Genomic DNA, 22,681 nt, shown 5'->3' with positions numbered 1-22,681 from the left:
GGGGAGAGGAAGGTCTACCCATTCCTAGTTTGTTTCCAGGGAATTTTTGTTGAGATCATGTTGGTGCAGTGAATCTGGGAATATACTGAAAAGCAGATGGGCAAGATTTGATCTTGGAAGAGTTTGGTGTACAAAGTCCTTAGAGAGGATGAGGCCTGTGTGGTGGGCAGGATCTGAAATGCTCTCATTTATCCCAACTCTTGGTTTTCATTCCATTGTATGTTTCCTCCCATCAACTGTGAACTAAAGTAAACCTAAACTAAAGAGTTCACAGTTGATGGGAGGAAACATACAATGGAATGAAAACCTAAACTAAAGAGCGGAGAAGGCAATGGCACCCCACTCCAGTACTCTTGCCTGGAAAATCCCATGGACGGAGGAGCCTGGTAGGCTACAGTCCATGGGGTCGCTAAGAGTCGGACACGACTGAGCGACTTCACTTTCACTTTTCCCTTTCATGCACTGGAGAATGAAACGGAAACCCACTCCAGTATTCTTGCCTGGAGAATCCCAGGGACGGTGGAGCCTGGTGGGCTGCTGTCTATAGGGTCGCACAGAGTCGGACACGACTGAAGCGACTTAGCAGTAGCAAACTAAAGAGATGAAAGCATGTTATCTTTACAGACAATTATTAACTCTGAAAATGGAAAGTGCATCACATCGTTGGCTAGACCTCTTGCTACATAGTTTTCATAATTGATACAGTGGATTTCAACATATCAAAATCACACATTGAATGTGTAAAATTGAGGGAAAAATGTCTGACATTATGTTAAGATCCTGCAAGTTGGAGGTAAGAAGCAAGAGTACATGGAATTTCCTCCTGAGATGAAGAAGGACCCAGACCCTTCCCAAGACATTCACTTTTCTCTTTTTCCTGTTTTGTTAATATGAACAAGTCTCCAGAGAGTGGGACAACATGGACCGAATGGCTAATTATGAGCTTTGAGCATTGAGCCCTAAGGTCATACCTTTGTCAATAATTGGTCAGTGTCCCTAGCTCATTATGTTGCCAGTTCTAATATTATGAGTCCACACCTTTATCTCCATCCTTTGTAGGAACCTACATTAGAAGGTCCAGCCTGATTGTGTCTTCCTTCTAGTCCTGTGGAGGGATCCTGAGACTTCATCACACACCAGGCAGGAGAGGGGCAGTGAGTCTGTGCTCCTTGGTCATGTTCCAGCAGAGATGCAACCTAGCCCAGTAAGTCCTGAGAGAGACAGTGATTGATGAATGAAAGGAGTTTGGGGAGCATGATTTTATGCACAACATGGCAAACGTGACAGTTGGGACAGACAGATGGGAGGGCACCAGTATACAAATTTCAGATTAGAGCCCTGTGACATTTATGTTCTGCATTCTTTTTTTTAACAGCAAATTTCTTTTCTTTTTTTTTAAATAAATTTATTTATTTTAGTTGGGGGCTAATTACTTTACAATATTGTAATAGTTTTTGCCATACATTGACATGAATCAGCCATGGGTTTACATGTGTTCCCCTTCCTGGACCCCCCACCCACCTCGCTCCCCATCCCATCCCTCTGGGTCATCCCATTGCCCCGGCTCTGAGCCCTTGTCTCATGCATCGAACATGGAATGGTGTTCTGTTTCACATATGATAATATACATGTTTCAATGCTATTCTCCCAGAACGTCCCACCCTCACCTTCTCCCTCAGAGTCCATAAAATTGTTCTATGCATCTGTGTCTCTTATTCTGTCTCGCATATAGGGTTATCGTTACCATCTTTCAAATTCCATATATATGCATTAGTATACTGTATTGTTGTTTTTCTTTCTGGCTTACTTCACTCTGTATAATGGGCTCCAGTTTCATCCATCTCAGTAGAACCGATTCAAATGTATTTTTTTAAATGGCTGAGTAATATTCCATTGTGTATATGTACCACAGCTTCCTTATCCATTCGTCTGCTGATGGACATCTAGGTTGCTTCCATGTCCTGGCTATTGTAAACAGTGCTGCGATGAACATTGGGGTACACGCGTCTCTTTCAATTCTGGTTTCCTCGGTGTATATGCCCAGCAGTGGGATTGCTGGGTCATATGGCAGTTCTATTCCCAGTTTTTTAAGGAATCTCCACACTGTTCTCCATAGTGGCTGTACTAGTTTGCATTCTAATTGGGGTGTGTGAGAACTCTGATTCAGAGTTCTGCTTCCATCATTACTGGTGTGGCTGTACTAGTTCTGCATTCTAATTGGGGTGTGTGAGAACTCTGATTCAGAGTTCTGCTTCCATCATTACTGGTGTGGCTGTACTAGTTCTGCATTCTAATTGGGGTGTGTGAGAACTCTGATTCAGAGTTCTGCTTCCATCATTACTGGTGTGGCTCTGCCTGGTATGCCTCCCACCAGAGCAGTAAATAGGTCTCTGTAAGCTTTCCCACTTCCCTCTCCTGGTGGCTCAGAGGGTAAAGTGTCTGCCTGCAATGCAGGAGACCCAGGTTCGATCCCTGGGTTGGGAAGATCCCCTGGAGAAGGAGATGGCAACCCACTCCCAGACTCTTGCCTGGAAAATCCCATAGACAGAGAAGCCTGGTAGGCTATAGTCCATGGGGTCTCAAAGAGTCAGACACAACTGAGTGACTTGACTTTCACTTTCAAACTTTCCCATGAGTACATCAAATAATTCTACAAGTGCTGATGAAGATGGTGAGGAGGATGACATTAACTGTAATATCAGGTACTGTTACTTAAGACTTCATAAGTGTTGGGCTCTGAGGTATATGTTTTATGTTTCATTTTTTATTGCATCTGCACCAAATTATGGTCTTCCCGGGTAGTGCTAGAGGTAAAGAACCTGCCTGCTAATGCAGGAGACATGAGATACTTGGGTTCAATCGTTGGGTAGGACAGATCCCCTGAAGGAGGTCATGGCAACCCACTCCAGTATTTTAGCCTGGAGAATTCCATGGACAGAGGATCCTGGCAAGCTAAAATCCATGGGTTCACAGAGAGTCGGATTCGACTGAAGTGACTTAGCACACAGGCATGCACAAAATTATAACTGCCCATATTATTATTAATAAGAGAAAATAAGCACAACATTTTATGTCATATGTATCAGGTCATGAGTTAGAAAGTGTTAAAGCCAAGTTTGAAGCCAGTCATTCTGGAGAGAATGACTCAAGACACAGGGATTATGAGCAGTCCTCTTCTTGCCACCCAAACAGTTATGTCACTTCCCTGTGAGTCTGGGCAGAAACTCCCTGCTAACTGTGCCCTTCCCCTTGGAGTTTTCTGGAGGACACATTGGAGGTTACTAGGTAGCACTTGCTGCAGCAACTATACGAAGGATGTCTGAGATCACAGATAAAAGTCATAGAAATATTTGGCACCTGATATTTCAGGGTGGGCTTCCCTGGTGGCTCAGACAGTAAAGAATCACCCTGCAGTGAGGGAGACCTGGGTTCGATCCCTGGGCAGGGAAGATCCCCTGGAAGAGGGCATGATAACTCACTCCAGTATTCTTGCCTGGAGAATCCACATGGACAGAGGAGCCTGGTGGGCTACAGTCTATGGGGTTGCAAAGAGGCAGATACGACTGAGCGACTAAGCACAGCAGAGCACTTTAGCGTAGATCTCTGTTGACTCTGTTTCTGGGTTTCACTTCGCTTGTCCACTTTCTCCTCTGTACTTATAATCAGTTTCCTCAATCATGAAAGGAGACACAGAAACAGAGTCTTGTGGTTCATTCCTACTCAGAAAAATGAAAACAGTTCAAAATAATGTACGTGTGCCATACATTGTGGCACATACAATCCCAGATGTATGTGTTGTTAAATCTCTGTACTTCTGCCAAACACTTTCAGGAAGTCTGAAAAGAGTGAAATTTAGCGTAAGGGACTCAGAGAAGAAAAACTTAATTTTGAATCCTCTATGCTGCACTCATTCTCAGTGTGTTATGGGACAATGTTTTAGAATCTGTGAGATTTAGCAGTGTCAACTGAGTTGATTGTTCACAGACAGAAACCCACTGAAGTTGGACTAAAATAATAATAGTGCTTTGTGCAATAATTGTATGATGGATGTATAGAAAGAAAAGAAAGTGAAGTCGCTCAGTTGTGTCCGACTCTTTGCGACCCCGTGGACTGTAGCTTACCAGGCTCCTCTGTCCATGGGATTTTCCAGGCAAGAATACTGGAGGGGGTTCCCATTTCCTTCTCTAGGAGAAGAAGGAAATCCCGACCCAGGGATTGAACCCAGGTCTCCTGCATTGTAGGCAGACGCTTTACCATCTGAGCCACCAGGGAAGTCTGATGGATGCATAAAGAAGGGCAAAATACGTTTTTGATATTTTTGTTACTAATAATGGCTGTGCTAATTTTTATGTATCAAATTCAAATATCTGTTGATCTGATATCCAATTTCTCTTAGGGGCCACATGTAATTGAGAGGTGGGTGTTAGACTATTTTCAGGAAGAACAGAAGTAGAAGCACAGAGAGGTGGAAATATTTGCACACACTCCACTGACAGGGGGCAGAAGACTCAAGACTCAATTGCTGATCTGTTTATTCCTGCGCAGCTCTCAGCCACCTCTGTGTAGCTAAGAACTGTTTGTTTTCTAACCTACTTGGGTCCCAGAGGTGAAAGGAAGGTAGAGAATGTTCCATTCACTTTTGGTTCGGGGATTTTATCTGTGAAGCAAGGTACTGATGCAGCAGTTTACAGAGGCCATATCAGCCCTAACATGGAAGATTTCACAGACAGAAACCCACTGAAGTTGGACTAAAATAATAATAGTCCTTGTGTAACAATTGTGTGATGGATGCATAAAGTAGGGCAAGATATTTTTTTTGATATTTTTGTTCCTAATAATGACTATGCTAATTTTCATGTTATCAAATTTAAATATATGTTGATCTGATGCCCTGATCCCTGACAGGACATTTTATTTTTGTTTACACAAGTACATTCTTCATAGATGAAGAGAAATGACTGAGACTCATTGATTTCTGATTCCCCAGAGCCTCTATCTTGTTGACACAGAGGCAGCAACAAGGATACAATAAATCCAGTTAAATTTTGTATGAACCCATCCATTTTTCATACAAACAGTGTGCGCACAAGTTCACGCCACTAGTTGCTATTAGGGATGTGTATGCACAGAAATGGATTTGAGCTGAAATATCAAGAGAAGCTAAATTTTATTGTTAGTCTTTCAAATCTGTATGAAATATGAAATCTGAAGCAAATATTAGAAAATGTTTCTGTTTTAAAAATAGTGAATTCACGATTGTATAAATAGATGATGGTCATTGAGCTTTTTTCTAAGTGTTAGACTGTATTCTAAACAGTGTTTATTAAGCCCAGCTTCAAAGAAGGGAGACCAAGAACTCACATGTAGAGATCCTGAAACTGATTTGAGGCTGAGGCTGAGGCTGGGGTAAGTGAGTATTTTTAAAGTAAGCACATGTAAATAATCAACTGGAACCGAAAATCACTTATTAAAGCAATATTAATGATTTTTTAAAAACTGTCTTGCAATAGTCCTATTCAGTAGGTTCGATTACTATCATAATTTCATAGATAAGGAAACTGCCCAGATGCGTTTGTGTTTTTCTATTTTAATCTTTTTTTTCACAATTAAGTCATAGTTTAAATGCCAAAATAAAGAACTTGAATTGCCTATAAAAAGCAGAATTAGAAGAATTACAACCCCTCTATCAGGACTGATAGACAGGAAAATTTGTTACCTTCACATAAGAAGGCTGGGTCCTGACCTGGGAGTGGGACCTTCCCTAGTGTTAACCTCCTCAACAGTAAATAAGAGGGTTTATGATCAGGAGAACAAGACCACTGGGTAAAAGGTGCTCAACATCAGGTAACATTAGGACATGTAAGACCAAATGTAAATCAAATATCTCCTCACATCTGTTAGGATGGCTGTTATATACAAAAAGACAACAAATATTGGGTAGGATGTGGAGTTTAAGGGAACACTTGTACTTGGTTGGTGGAAATGAATATTTGTACAGCTATTACAGAAAATAGAATGGTGGTTCCTCAAGAAATTAAAAAATGCAACAAATTGAAGTAGAACTATCTTAGGATCCAACAACCCTACTTCAGGGTAGATGCCAAAGGAATGAAATCAGAACCTTAAAGAGATATCTGCATTCCCATGTCATGGCATTATTATTTTAAATAGTGAAAATATGAGTATGTGTCTGTTGACAGATGAATAAATAAAGAAAGCATGCTGTATGTATGTAAACAATTAAATGTTACTCAGCCATAAAAACAAGGAAATCCTGCCATTTATGACAACAGGGATGGGCCTGGAAAATAATATGCTTATTAAAAAACATATCAGATGTAGAGAGTCAGATACTGTATGGTATCATTTATGTGTGGAAGCCAAGAAAGTCAAAATCTTAGGACCGTGGATTAGAACAGTAGTTGTGAGAACTGGTGGTGGAGAAACTGGTGGAGAAACTTTCAGTTATGAAATGAGTAAGTAAGTTCTGGGGATCTAAATACATAATAATACTATATTATATTCTTGAAATCTACTAAGAAATATCTGCTTAACTGTTACTACACACACATACACACACACACACACGAACAGAAATTCTGTGAGGTGACAGACATGCTAATTAACTTGATTGTGGTAATCGTTCACAGTGTTGATGTATATTAAATCATCATTTTGGACATCTTTCAAAAAACTTCATTGCACAACCCAAATATATGCAATTTTGTCCATCAAACTTCAATAAACCAAAAAGAAAAGAAAAACAATGATGTAGTATTATCCCACCAGTACAGAATAGAGTCCAAAAATGTAAGTGGTCTCACACATCAGACATTTTACTGAGATGGAATTGAAATAAATAACCCCATATAAAAGAAAAGATTTCAAGAGGCTTTCTTAACTTTCATTGTCATTTAATCATTGACAATCCCCAGTAAACTAACACCATCTTGTAGTCACCAATGCATTATGGTTATGTGCACTTAATTAAACCATATTAACTGAAATTTGAAGTCCATCAATGGGGCCTCCCTTGTGGCTCAGCTGGTAAAGAATCCTCCTGCAATGTGGGAGACCTGGGTTCGATCCCTGGGTTGGGAAGATCCCCTGGAGAAGGGAAAGGCTACTCACTTCAGTATTCTAGCCTGGAGAATTCCATGGACTGTAGAGTCCATCAAAGATATGAAGTGTATACTAAATGGCCTTCAAAAGAAAACCTTGACATTTGAGTAATCACTTATTTCATGAAGGAGGGAAGACAGAAAAATAAAGAATGATAAAACACTGCATATCATATAAAATGTGTTCTGATTATGAACATTCATTTTTAATTTAGAATCCAGATGACATAGCCCTGTATTTCATAGAGATCTGTAGATATTTTAAATGAAGGAATTATCTAGAATTATATTTGAATAAAACAAGATTTATATATGTGGCTTCATTTCTTTAAATTGAAATTTAATTTTTCTTAAAGGAGGAAGAGAATTTCTCATTCAGCCTAATGGAGAGAGCAGCATGGAAACATATACACTAACATATGTAAAAAAGAAGGATGTATTTTACTGAGATCCTGGGGGTATTACCTCTAATGTCCTTCCTCCCTTTCACTTTTCAGTGAAATTTTGTAAAGTAAGGGTATATCGACAGAGGCGAATAACACATAAACCAAGAAGGAAACAGTTCTAAACAGATAGAATTTGTCACACTGAGAAATACTGCTGAAGGTACTGGGGTATATGGTCTTAGAAATGAATTGCTTGAATCCAAAATATGGACACAGTGCTCAATGCCCATTTACTTATTTCCTATTTCTCAAGCCCTCTTTTCTTCTTCCAAAGGTGTCCCAGCAGCACAGAGTTGGAAATCTAACAAGAGTCTCAGAATTCTTCCTCCTGGGCCTCTCAGTTGATCCAGAACTGCAGCTTTTGCTCTGTGTCCTGTTTCTGTCTATGTACCTGGTCACTGTGCTTGGGAACCTGCTCATCCTCCTGGCTGTCACCTCTGACTCCCACCTCCACAAGCCCATGTACTTCTTCCTCTCCAACCTGTCCTTGGCGGACATTGGTTTCATCTCCAGCACTGTCCCCAATATGATTGTGAACATCCAAACTCACAGCAGAGTCATTTCCTATGTGGGCTGCCTGACACAGATGTCTACTTTTACCCTTTTTGGTTGCTTGGATGATATGCTTCTGCTTGTGATGGCCTATGACAGGTTTGTGGCCATCTGTCAGCCACTGCACTACACCATCATCATGAACCCATGCCTGTGTTGCTCCTTAGTTTTGGTGTCCTCTTTTGTTAGCCTTTTGGAGTCCCAGGTACACAACTGGATTGTGTTACAAGTTGCCTGCTTCAAGGGTGTGGAAATTTCAAGTTTCTTCTGTGACCCTTCTCTACTCCTCAAGCTTGCCTGTTCTGACACTTTCACCAATAACATAGTCATGTATACTGCTGGCACCATCTTTGGATTTCTCCCTATCTCAAGTATCTTTTTCTCTTACTATAAAATTTTTTCCTCCATTCTGAGAGTCCCCTCATTAGGTGGGAGGTATAAAGCCTTCTCCACCTGTGGCTCTCATCTGGCAGGTGTTTGCTTATTTTATGGAACAGGCCTTGGTGTGTATCTCAGCTCAGCCATCTCACAATCTCCCAGGAAGAATGCAGTGGCCTCAGTGGTGTACACTGTGGTCACCCCTATGCTGAACCCCTTCATCTACAGTCTCAGGAATAGAGACATCAAAAGGGCCATGTGCAGGTTCCTCAGCAAAACAATCTAATCTCAGTACCTGTGTCATTTATTTAGAACGTAAGTTAGAAAATGCAACAAAATTATGCATGTGGACCTCAAATTCTACCTCTCTCATCACTTCACTTTTGTAGTTCTTCTGGCCCTCAACACTTCTCCTTGCTTAACACCTGAGTGTTGCTGAGTTTTATATGTCTTTAATGAGACCGTGGGAGTATTCTGGGATCCTTTGTATAGTGTAATAAATGCAGAATTGAATATTATTTTACTGTGGTGATGCTTCATATTATCATTAGTGGCCCAAGCATCCTGGTAAGATGAGCAACTCTTTTTTTACATATTTACAATTTACATCTTTCCCATAGCTCTTGTGTATTTTCCACGTATGTGTCAGTTGTGTCTGACTCTTTGTGATCTCGTGGATAGTAGCCTACCAGGCCCCTTTGTCCGTGGAGTTTTCCAGGCAAGAATACCAAATAGGATAATGTTTGCTGTGGGTTTGTCATATACAGCTTTTATTATGTTGAGGTATGTTACTTCATTCCTGATTTTTGGAGGGTTTTTATCATAAATGGATGTTGAATTTTGTCAAAGGCTTTCTCTGCATCTATTGAAATAATCATATGGCTTTTATTTTTCAATCTGTTAATGTGGTGTATTACACTGATTGATTTGCGGATATTGAAGAAACCTTGCATCCCTGGGATAAAGCCCACTTGGTCATGATGTATGATCTTTTTAATATGTTCTTGGATTCTGTTTGCTAGAATTTTGTTAAGGATTTTTGCATCTATGTTCATCAGTGATATTGGCCTGTAGTTTTCTTTTTTTGTGGCATCTTTGTCAGGTTTTGGTATTAGGGTGATGGTGGCCTCATAGAATGAGTTTGGAAGTTTACCTTCCTCTGAAATTTTCTGGAAGAGTTTGAGTAGGATAGGTATTAGCTCTTCTCTGAATTTTTGGTAGAATTCAGCTGTGAAGCCATCTGGTCCTGGACTTTTGTTTGCTGGAAGATTTCTGATTACAGTTTCAATTTCCGTGCTTGTGATGGGTCTGTTAAGATTTTCTATTTCTTCCTCGTTCAGTTTTGGAAAGCTGTACCTTTCTAAGACTTTGTCCATTTCTTCCAAGTTGTCCATTTTATTTGCATATAGTTGCTGATAATAGTCTCTTACGATCCTTTGTATTTCTCTGTTGTCTGTTGTGATCTCTCCATTTTCATTTCTAATTTTGTTGATTTGATTTTTCTGCCTTTGTTTCTTGATGAGTCTGGCTAGTGGTTTGTCAATTTTATTTATCTTCTCAAAGAACCAGCTTTTGGCTTTGTTGATGTTTGCTATGGTCTCTTTTATTTCTTTTGCATTTGTTTCTGCCCTAATTTTTTTTTTCTTTTTTCAAACAAAATTTTAATTGGAGGATAATTGCTTTATAGTGTTGTATTGGTTTCTGCTGTACAACAGCGTGAATCAGCTGTAAGTATACATATATCACCTCCCTCCCACCCCCTCAGTCCGCCCCTCTAGGTCATCACAGCACCAGGCTGAGCTCCCTGTGTTTTTTTGTTTTTTTGTTTTTTTATAAATTTATTTATTTTAGTTGGGGGCTAATTACTTTACAATATTGTAATAGTTTTTGCCATACATTGGCATGAATCAGCCATGGGTTTACATGTGTTCCCCTTCCTGGACCCCCCACCCACCTCCCTCCCCATCTCATCCTTCTGGATCATCCCATTGCCCCGGCCCTGAGCCCTTGTCACATGCATCGAACATGGAATGGTGTTCTGTTTCACATATGATAATATACATGTTTCAATGCTATTCTCCCAGAACGTCCCACCCTCACCTTCTCCCTCAGAGTCCATAAAATTGTTCCATGCATCTGTGTCTCTTGTTCTGTCTCGCATATAGGGTTATCGTTACCATCTTTCAAATTCCATATATATGCATTAGTATACTGTATTGTTGTTTTTCTTTCTGGCTTACTTCACTCTGTATAATGGGCTCCAGTTTCATCCATCTCAGTAGAACCGATTCAAATGTATTTTTTTTAATGGCTGAGTAACATTCCATTGTGTATATGTACCACAGCTTCCTTATCCATTCGTCTGCTGATGGACATCTAGGTTGCTTCCATGTCCTGGCTATTGTAAACAGTGCTGCGATGAACATTGGGGTACACGCGTCTCTTTCAATTCTGGTTTCCTCGGTGTATATGCCCAGCAGTGGGATTGCTGGGTCATATGGCAGTTCTATTCCCAGTTTTTTAAGGAATCTCCACACTGTTCTCCATAGTGGCTGTACTAGTTTGCGTTCCCACCAACAGTGTAAGAGGGTTCCCTTTTCTCCACACCCTCTCCAGCATTTATTGCTTGTAGACTTTTGGATAGCAGCCATTCTGACTGGTGTGAAATGATACCTCATTGTGGTTTTGATTTGCATTTCTCTAATAATGAGTGATGTTGAGCATCTTTTCATGTGTTTGTTAGCCATCTGTATGTCTTCTTTGGAGAAATGTCTGTTTAGTTCTTTGGCCCATTTTTCGATTGGGTCGTTTATTTTTCTGGAATTCAGCTGCAGAAGTTGCTTGTATATTTTTGATATTAATTGTTTGTCTGTTGCTTCATTTGCTATTATTTTCTCCCATTCTGAAGGCTGTCTTTTCACCTTGTTTATAGTTTCCTTTGTTGTGCAAAAGCTTTTAATTTTAATTAGGTCCCATTTGTTTATTTTTGCTTTTATTTCCAATATTCTGGGAGGTGGGTCATGGAGGATCCTGCTGTGATTTATGTCGGAGAGTGTTTTGCCTATGTTTTCCTCTAGGAGTTTTATTGTTTCTGGTCTTACGTTTAGATCTTTAATCCATTTTGAGTTTATTTTTGTGTACGGTGTTAGGAAGTGTTCTAGTTTCATTCTTTTACAAGTGGTTGACCAGTTTTCCCAGCACCACTTGTTAAAGAGATTGTCTTTTCTCCATTGTATATTCTTGCCTCCTTTGTCGAAGATAAGGTGTCCATATGTGCGTGGGTTTATCTCTGGGCTTTCTATTTTGTTCCATTGATCTATATTTCTATCTTTGTGCCAGTACCATAACCTCGAACAGCCAAAGCAATCTTGAGGAAGAAGAATGGAACTGGAGGAATCAACCTGCCTGACTTCAGGCTCTGCCCTAATTTTTAAGATTTCTTTCCTTCTACTAACACTGGGGTTCTTCATTTCTTCCTTTTCTAGTTGCTTTAGGTGTAGAGTTAGGTTATTTATTTGACTTTTTTCTTGTTTCTTGAGGTAAGCCTGTATTGTTATGAACCTTCCCCTTAGCACTGCTTTTACAGTGTCCCATAGGTTTTGGGTTGTTGTGTTTTCATTTTCATTCACTTCTATGCATATTTTGATTTCTTTTTTGATTTCTTATGTGATTTGTTGGTTATTCAGCAGCGTGTTGTTCAGCCTCCATATGTTGGAATTTTTAATAGTTTTTCTCCTGTAATTGACATCTAATCTTACTGCATTGTGGTCAGAAAAGACGCTTGGAATGATTTCAATTTTTTTGAATTTACCAAGGCTAGATTTATGGCCCAGGATGTGATTTATTCTGGAGAAGGTTCTGTGTGTGCTTGAGTAAAAGGTGAAATTCATTGTTTTGGGGTGAAATATCCTATAGATATCAATTAGGTCTGACTGGTATATTGTATCATTTAAAGTTTGTGTTTCCTTGTTAATTTTCTGTTTAGTTGATCTGTCCATAGGTGTGAGTGGGGTATTAAAGTCTCCCACTATTATTGTGTTATTGTTAATTTCCCCTTTCATACTTGTAAACGTTTGCCTTACATATTGCAGTGCTCCTATGTTGGGTGCATATATATTTATAATTGTTATATCTTCTTCTTGGAGTGATCCTTTGATCATTATGTAGTGTCCTTCTTTGTCTCTTTTCACAGGCTTTGTTTTAAAGTCTATTTTATCTGATATGAGTATTGCTACTCCTGCTTTCTTTTGGTCTCCATTTGAGTGAAATATCTTTTTCCAGCCTTTCACTTTCAATCTGTATGTGTCCCTTGTTTTGAGGTGGGTCTCTTGTAGACAACATATATAGGGGTCTTGTTTTTGTATCCATTCAGCCAGTCTTTGTCTTTTGGTTGGAGCATTCAACCCATTTACATTTAAGGTAATTATTGATAAGTATGATCCCGTTGCCATTTACTTTATTGTTTTGGGTTCGAGATTATACACTCTTTCTGTGTCTCCTGTCTAGAGAAGATCCTTTACCATTTGTTGGAGAGCTGGTTTGGTGGTGCTGAATTCTCTCAGCTTTTGCTTGTCTGTAAAGGTTTTGATTTCTCCTCTATATTTGAATGAGATCCTTGCTGGGTACAGTAATCTGGGCTGTAGGTTATTTTCTGTCATCACTTTAAATATGTCCTGCCATTCCCTTCTGGCCTGAAGAGTTTCTATTGAAAGATCAGCTGCTATCCTTATGGGAATCCCCTTGTATGTTATTTGTTGTTTTTCCCTTGCTGCTTTTAATATTTGTTCTTTGTGTTTGATCTTTGTTAATTTGATTAATATGTGTCTTGGGGTGTTTCACCTTGGGTTTATCCTGTTTGGGACTCTCTGGGTTTCTTGGACTTGGGTGATTATTTCCTCCCCATTTTAGGGAAATTTTCAACTATTATCTCAAGTATTTTCTCATGGTCTTTCTTTCTGTCTTCTTCTTCTGGGACTCCTATGATTCAAATGTTGGTGCGTTTAACATTGTCCCAGAGGTCTCTGAGGTTGTCCTCATTTCTTTTAATTCTTTTTTCTTTTTTCCTCTCTGTTTCATTTATTTCTACCATTCTATCTTCTACCTCACTTATCCTATATGACAAACCCACAGCAAACATTATCCTCAATGGTGAAAAATTGAAAGCACTTCCCCTAAAGTCAGGAACAAGACAAGAGTGCCCACTCTCACCACTACTATTCAACATAGTTTTGGAAGTTTTGGCCACAGCAATCAGAGCAGAAATAGAAATAAAAGGAATCCAGATTGGAAAAGAAGAAGTAAAACTCTCACTGTTTGCAGATGACATGATCCTCTACATAGAAAACCCTAAAGACTCCACCAGAAAATTACTAGAGCTAGTCAATGAATATAGTAAAGTTGCAGGATATAAAATCAACACACAGAAATCCCTTGCATTCCTATACACTAACAATGAGAAAACAGGAAGAGAAATTAAGGAAACAATTCCATTCACCATCGCAACGAAAAGAATAAAATACTTAGGAATATATCTACCTAAAGAAACAAAAGACCTATATTTAGAAAACTATAAAACACTGGTGAAAGAAATTAAAGAGGGCACAAATAGATGGAGAAGTTTACAGTGTGCATGGATCAGAAGAATCAATATAGTGAAAATGAGTATACTACCCAAAACAATCTATAGATTCAATGCAATCCCTATCAAGCTACCAACTGTATTTTTCAGAAACTAGAACAAATAATTTCACAATTTGTATGGAAGTACAAAAAACCTCGAATAGCCAAAGCAATCTTGAGAAAGAAGAATGGAACTGAAGGAATCAACCTGCCTGACTTCAGGCTCTACTACAAAGCCACAATCGTCAAGACAGTATGGTACTGGCACAAAGACAGAAATAAAGATCAATGGAACAAAATAGAAAGCCCAGAGATAAATCCACGCACCTAGAAGGCAATGGCAACCCACTCCGGTACTCTTGCTTGGAAAATCCCATGGAGGGAGGTGCCTGGTAGGCTGCAGTCCATGGGGTCGCTAGGAGTTGTACACCACTGATCGACTTCACTTTCACTTTTCACTTTCATGCATTGGAGAAGGAAATGGCAACCCACTCCAATATTCTTGCCTGGAGAATCCCAGGGATGGGGGAGCCTGGTGGGCTGCTGTCTATGGGGTCGCACAGAGTTGGACACGACTGAAGCGACTTAGCAGCAGCAGCAGCATGGACACCTTATCTTTGACAAAGGAGGCAAGAATATACAATGGAGAAAAGACAATCTCTTTAACAAGAGATTGCTGGGAAAACTGGTCAACCATTTGTAAAAGAATGAAACTAGAACAATTTCTAACACCATACACAAAAATAAACTCAAAATGGATTAAAGATCTAAACGTAAGAACAGAAACTATAAAACTCCTAGAGGAAAACATAGGCAAAACACTTTCCAACATAAACCACAGCAGTATCCTCTATGACCCACCTCCCAGAATATTGGAAATAAAAGCAAAAATAAACAAATGGGACCTAATTAAAATTAAAAGCTTCTGCACAACAAAGGAAACTATAAGCAAGGTGAAATGACAGCCTTCAGAATGGGAGAAAATGATTATACAAATGAAGCAATGGACAAAGAATTAATCTCAAAAATATACAAGCAACTCCTGCAGCTCAATTCCAGAAAAATAAACAACCCAATCAAAAGTGGGCCAAAGAACTAAACAGACATTTCTCCAAAGAAGACATTAAGATGGCTAACAAACACATGAAAAGATGCTCAACATCACTCATTATCAGAAAAATGCAAATCAAAACCACAATGAGGTACCATTTCGCGCCCATCAGAATGGCTGCTATCCAAAAGTCTACAAGCAATAAATGTTGGAGAGGGTGTGGAGAAAAGGGAACCCTATTACACTGCTGGTGGGAATGCAAACTAGTACAGCCACTATGGAGAACAGTGTGGAGATTCCTTAAAAAACTGGGAATAGAACTGCCATATGACCCAGCAATCCCACCGCCGGGCATACATACAGAGGAAACCAGAATTAAAAGACACGTGTACCGCAATGTTTATCACAGCAGTGTTTATAATAGCCAGGACATGGAAGCAACCTAGATGTCCATCAGCAGACAAATGGATAAGGAAGCTGTGGTACATATACAGAATGGAATATTACTCAGCCATTAAAAAGAATACATTCGAATCAGTTCTAATGAAGTGGATGAAACTGGAGCCTATTATACAGGGTGAAGTAAGCCAGAAAGAAAAACACCAATACAGTATACTAACGCATATATATGGAATTTAGAAAGTTGGTAAAGATAACCCTGTATGCGAGACAGCAAAAGAGACACAGATGTATAGAACAGTCTTTTGGACTCTGTGGGAGAGGGTGATGGTGGGATGGTTTGGGAGAATGGCATTGAAACATGTATATTATCATATGTGAAACGAATCGCCAGTCCAGATTCAATGCATGATCCAGGGTGCATGGGGCTGGTGCACTGGGATGACCCAGAGGGATGGGATGGGGAGGGAGGTGGGAGCGGGGTTCAGGATGGGGAACACATGTACAACCATGGTGGATTCATGTCAATGTATGGTAAAACCACTACAATATTGTAAAGTAATTAGCCTCCAAATAAAATAAATAAATTTATATTAAAAAAATTAAGAGTCTCTTGATGAAAGTAAAAGAGGAGAGTGAAAAAGTTGGCCTAAAACTCAACATTCAGAAAACTAAGATCTTGGCATTCGGTCCTATCATTTCATGGCAAATAGATGGGGAAACGATGGAAACAGTGATAGACTTTTTTTCTTTTTGGCTCCAAAGTCACTGTGGATGGTGACTGCAGCCATGATATTAAAAGATGCCTGCTCCTTGGAAGAAAATCTATGACTAACTTAGAGGGCATATTAAAAAGCAGAGAGTTTACTTTGCCATCTAAGGTCCATCTAGTCAAAGCAATGGCTTTTCCAGGAGTCATGTATAGATGTGAGAGTTGGGTTCGACTCATGATACAGGGTGCTCGGGGCTGGTACACCGAGATGACCCGGAGGGATGAGATGGGGAGGCAGGTGGAAGGGGGGTGCTGGAAGGGGAAAACATGTACACCCATGGTGGATTCATGTCAATGTATGGCAAAACAAATACAATATTATAAAGTTAAAAAATAGAAAATAGACTAATATAAAAAGAAATAAAAATGAAAAAAAAAAAAAGCTGAGCACCAAAGAATTGATGCTTTTGAACTGTGGTGTTGGAGAAGACTCTTGAGAGTCCCTTGGACTGCAAGGAAGTCAAACCAGTCAATCCTAAAGGAAATCAACCCTGAATATTCATTGGAAGGACTGATACTGAAGCTTAAACTCCAATACTTTGGCCACCTGACGGAAAGAACTGACTCATGAGAAAAGACCTCGATGCTGGGAAAGGTTGAAGGCAGGAGGAGAAGGGGATGAAAAAGGATGAGATGGTTGGATGGCATCACTGACTCAATGGACACGAATTTGAGCAAGCTCTGGGAGGTGGTGATGGACAGGGAAGCCTGGCATGCCACAGTCCATGGGGTCACAGAATCAGACACAACTGAGGGACTGAACTAAACTGAACTGATCCCCCTTCGTGCCCCCATAGCTTGCCTCCCATCCAGGCTATCACATAACACTAAGCAGAGTTCTCTGTGCTATACAGTAGGTTCTTGTTGGTTATCCATTCTAAGTATAGCAGTGTGTACATGCACATATTTTTTAAATGTACCTCAGAAGTACCTCTGATAAGCTCTCTGGACTTCCGCTGAAAACTTCTGCAAGTCAGTAAACAAGGTAGTTACTAAAAGATTGACAATTTAATTTTGAATCCTGTCTGCTCCACTTCTAATTAGTGTATTATGGGAAAAATTCCTAGGATCTCTGAGACAGCATTGTCATCGAGTTGATCCCTAGTTGATACAACCCCATCAAGAAAGGATTAAGCAGATAATAGATGCTCTCTATGTGACTCATATGTGTAAAGTAAGGGGAAAAAATTGATAAGGCAGCAGGTCACACAGTTGTGTCTGACTCAAGGAGTCATGGATTCATGTCAATGTATGGCAAAACCAATACAATATTGTAAAGTAATTAGCCTCCAATTAAAATAAATAAATTTATATTAAAAAAAGAATTGACTAATGCCATTTGCAGCAACATGAGTGAACCTAGAAACTACCATGGTATGAAGTAAGTCAGACAAACACAATGTATACCATGGAATATTAATTAGCCATGAAAAAGAATTGACTAATGCCATTTGTAGCAACATGAGTGAACCTAGAAATTATAGTATGAAGTAAGTCAGACAAAGGCAAAATCATATGACATCACTTACATGTGTAATCTAAAAAAGTAGTACAAATGAACTTATTTACAAAGCAGAAATAGAGTCACAGTCATAGAAAACTGATGGTTATTAAAGGGGTAAGGAGAGGAAAGGATACATTGGGAGTTTGGGATTAACATATTAACTACTGTATATACAATTACTAACTACCATATATAAAATATATAAACAACAACTTACTATATAGCTCAGGGGACTATATTCAATGCCTTGTAATAATCTATAATGGAAAAGAATATGAAAAATAATAGATATATACATGTGTAAAAAAGTATCTGAAGTTTCCGATGAGGTAAACAACTTGGATGTCAGAGGTGAGTAGAGGTCAGCCTCTTCTTGGAAAGAGGAAAGGTTCAGATATCTCCTAACACATTCACTTTCTCCTTTTCCTCCTGCATTAAATCAACAAATCCTCAGAGACTGAGAAAAAAATTGGGCCAATTTAGCTAATTATCCGCTATGAGCATTGAGGTCTATTGATGTTCTAGAGAAATTTAGAGCATATCACTCTAAATAATTACCCTGTACTTCCCAGCCCTTCATATAGCTAAACCCAGTCCAATGGATTCCATACCTTTGTGTCTCACCCTCCCAGAGTTGTCTGCACCAGGAGGTCCACACCTGAGTCTGTCTTGCTGCCAGTCCTGAGGACAAAGCCTCAGTCCTCATCCAAACAGCAGGTAGAGGAGGGGCAGGCAATCTGTATCCCTCAGTCTTGCTACAGTAGAGACACAGCACAGCCCAGAGAGTGCCAAGTGCAGAGGGAGACACTGAATGCAGGAGGTATGGGAGAGCCTTTTTTTCTCATCATTAAAGAAATGGGACAGTGGGATAGCCAATGGGAAGGCACCAAAATGCACAGATTCAGCTCAGAGCCCTATGAAATTGCTGTTGTTAGTGGTGGGGGTCCAAGAACTCTTATTTAAATTTCTCTTTTCCTCTGACATTTGTTTTATCTTTGGGGGGCATTTTTTCTACCTGAGCAGGAAAGCATTCCCTCTAAATTGTCTTCCAAGTGCTCCAAAAGATCATGAAAGGAATGCTGGCGAAAATGATGAGAGTAACCTATATAGTATCATAAAATATTGCGTAAGGATTCCAAATGCCAGGAGTTGAGCCAAGTCCTTTTATGTAGCTAGTTACTTTTTATTTCAATTATCACTCCCAAAATAGAACAACAACATTATCATCGCTTTGTAGTTCTGAATGGCAATACAATACTTTAAGGTACTGTGGTTTATTTTTAAGGTTTATATTTAAGGTTTATTTTTATAAATCCTGAAGGAGAAAGAGGGTAAAATCAGATTTGAATGCAGACTGTGATATTCCATCCATAATGAACCTAGATATTATCCTGTCCTACTAACCCAATCTGCATTCAGGGAGCTGAATTTAGGAGCAATCCCTCTGTAAGGAAGAATTGACTTAAAAATGCTTTAAGTTGGTATAAGAAGGCAAACAGAGTTTGAGACCTGACTTTGATCCTCAGTTCCTTCATTGTTTGTAAGAGGGTTGGATTTGATGAGAAATCAACCCTTCACCAATATTTAGGATTGAAGGCATATTTAAGAAATGTCATCAAACCATTATTAAAAACAAAAAACAAACTCTCTTCCCTTTCATCCCCGTCAGATATCCCTTGATCACTTTCTGGGGATTCATGGCAGACACAGTGGTGAGCATGGGTGGCATCTGCTACATTAGTTATAGGAAGGAAGTCTGAGTTGAAGGTGGGGATCCTAGAAAGATTCTGCTTATGACAATTCAGGTCAGTTATTTCTCTTGTTTCTGGTCTCAAATTTTGCTTCACTGTCCACTTCCTCCTTTATTCTTGTAATTTACACCCTCTTGATCTCTAAGGGAGTGTAGAGTCAGGGTGTTGGGTTCTATTCTTATGCAGGAAATAAGAAACAGTTCAAAGGTTTTAATATATCTTGGGAAAATCAGAAGATACTCCTGAACCTCTGCTTAAACTCTCTCAGAAATGTAGGGAAACAGAGTGGACAAGTTCAGTGCATGAGACCCACAATTTAATTTTGAATCTTGTCTGTCCTACTTATTATCTGAATGACAAAGAACTGGGCAAGTTACTAATATCTTTAAGCCTGCGTTGCCATCTAAGTTAATACATAGTTGATAAAACTGCATTAAGAATGAAATAAAAAGAGTACTAAGCATGTGAATAAATGTGTGATGGATGCATTATAGTAAAACCAAATGAATTTGAAGTATTGTTATAATCATTGTAATAATCAAGGTTAAGTACCAATCACTCAAATAAAATATCTTGTGATCTGAGGTTTGATTTTCCCTAGACCCTGAGAGAACATTTTACTTTTTGTTCTTTATGCTAGTGGATTCTGAATGCCTGGAAAAAAATGAGACTCATTTATTTTTGATTCCCCAGAGCCTTTCCTTGCTTGTCACAGAAGAGGTTGCAACAAGAAATTTTTTTGCTAAATATTGAATAGACTCTTTTTGGTTCTCATAAACAATACATGTAGGCAAAGTGGCTTCCACCCACTGGGCACTCTCCTGCCTGAGTTTCCTTCCTTCCAGTGATGCTGTGTAGGGCTTGACGAAAGATCAAATTGTGCTTGCATGACTCTGTGTCACTTTCTCCAGGAGCTATCATTTTACATTTAATAGAATCTATAACATTCAATTGGGATTCCCTGGTGGCTCAGAGGATAAAGAATCCATCTGCAATGTGGGAGACCTGGGTTCAATCCTTGGGTCAGGAAAATTCCATGGAGAAGGAAATGGCTACCCACTCCAGTATTCTTGCCTGGAAAATTCCATGGACAGCAGAGCCTGGTGAGCTACAGTCTATGGGGTCCCAAAGAGCAGGACACACCTGAGCAACTAACACATTCACTTTTCACTTTCACAACATTTAAAAATATTTAAAAAGAGTGGATCATATATAGCTTTTATTATGTTGAGATACGTTCCTTCTATTCCTGCTTTCTGGAGGGTTTTAATCATAAATGGATGCTGAATTTTGTCAAAGGCTTTTTCTGCATCTATTGAGATAACCATATGGTTTTTTTCTTTCAATTTGTTAATGTGGTGTATTACATTGATTGATTTGCGGATGTTAAAAAAACCTTGCATTCCTGGGATAAAGCCCACTTAGTCATGATGTATGATCTTTTTAATATGATGTTGGATTCTGTTTGCTAGAATTTTATTAAGGATTTTTGCATCTATGTTCATCAGTGATATTGGCCTGTAGTTTTCCTTTTTTGTGACATCTTTGTCTGGTTTTGGAATTAGGGTGATGGTGGCCTCATAGAATGAGTTTGGAAGTTTACCATCTTCTGCAATTTTCTGGAAGAGTTTGAGTAGGATAGGTGTTAGCTCTTCTCTAAATTTTTGGTAGAATTCCGCTGTGAAGCCGTCTGGTCCTGGGCTTTTGTTTGCTGGAAGATTTCTGATTACAGTTTCGATTTCCGTGCTTGTGATGAGTCTGTTAAGATCTTCTATTTCTTCATGGTTCAGTTTTGGAAAGTTATACTTTTCTAAGAATTTGTCCATTTCTTCCAAGTTGTCCATTTTATTGGCATATAGCTGTTGGTAGTAGTCTCTTATGATCCTTTGTATTTCTGTGGAGTCTGTTGTGATCTCTCCATTTTCATTTCTAATTTTGTTGATCTGATTCTTCTCCCTTTGTTTCTTGATGAGTCTGGCTAATGGCTTGTCAATTTTGTTTATCTTCTCGAAAAACCAGCTTTTAGTTTTGTTGATTTTTGCTATGGTCTCTTTTGTTTCTTTTGCATTTATTTCTAATTTTTAAGATTTCTTTCCTTCTACTGACCCTGGGGTTCTTCATTTCTTCCTTCTCTAGTTGCTTTAGGTGTAGAGTTAGTTGATTTATTTGATTTTTTTCTTGTTTCTTGAGGTACGCCTGTATTGCTATGAACCTTCCCCTTAGTATTGCTCTTACAGTGTCCCATAGGTTTTGGGTTGTTGTGTTTTCATTTTCATTCGTTTCTATGCATAATTTGATTTCTTTTTTGATTTCTTCTGTGATTTGTTGGTTATTCAGAAGCGTGTTGTTTAGCCTCCATATGTTGGAATTTTTAATAGTTTTTTTCCTGTAATTGAGGTCTAATCATACTGCATTGTGGTCAGAGAAGATGGCTGGGATGATTTCAATTTTTTTGAATTTACCAAGGCTAGATTTATGGCCCAGGATGTGATCTATCCTGGAGAAAGTTCCATGTGCACTTGAGAAAAAGGTAAAATTGATTGTTTTGGGGTGGAAAGTCCTGTAAATATCAATTAAATCTAATTTGTCTATTGTATCATTTAAAGTTTGTGTTTCCTTGTTAATTTTCTGTTTAGTTGATCTATCCATAAGCGTGAGTGGAGTATTAAAGTCTCCCACTATTATTGTGTTATTGTTAATTTCCCCTTTCATACTTGTTAGTATTTGCCTTATATATTGTGGTGCTCCTATGTTGGGTGCATATATATTTATGATTGTTACATCTTCTTCTTGGATTGATCCTTTGATCTTTATGTAGTGTCCTTCTTTGTCCCTTTTCACATCCTTTATTTTAAAGTCTATTTTATCTGAAATGAGTATTGCGACTCCTGCTTTCTTTTGGTCTCCGTTTGCATGAAATATGTTTTTCCATCCCTTCACTTTCAGCCTGTGTGTGTCCCTAGTTTTGAGGTGGGTCTCTTGTAGACAGCATATATAGGGGTCTTGTTTTTGTATCCATTCAGCAAGCCTTTGTCTTTTGGTTGGGGCATTCAACCCATTTACATTTAAGGTAATTATTGAGAAGTAT

The 22,681-nt window shown here is 39.0% G+C and overlaps 1 pseudogene; it reads left to right on the top strand.

Annotated features, from left to right (window-relative positions):
• Window positions 1-1,175: 1,175 nt before the first annotated feature.
• LOC145509447 (olfactory receptor 7E178-like) lies at window positions 1,176-8,783 on the top strand (annotated as a pseudogene).
• The last annotated feature ends 13,898 nt before the right edge of the window (window positions 8,784-22,681 follow it).

Source organism: Giraffa tippelskirchi, chromosome 6 (assembly GCF_054371585.1).
Source record: "Giraffa tippelskirchi isolate mGirTip1 chromosome 6, T2T-mGirTip1v1.2.pri, whole genome shotgun sequence".
Classification (NCBI taxonomy): Eukaryota; Metazoa; Chordata; class Mammalia; order Artiodactyla; family Giraffidae; genus Giraffa; species Giraffa tippelskirchi.
The sequence above is the reverse complement of the archived record's forward strand: the minus strand, read 5'-3'. Positions and strand labels throughout refer to the sequence as shown.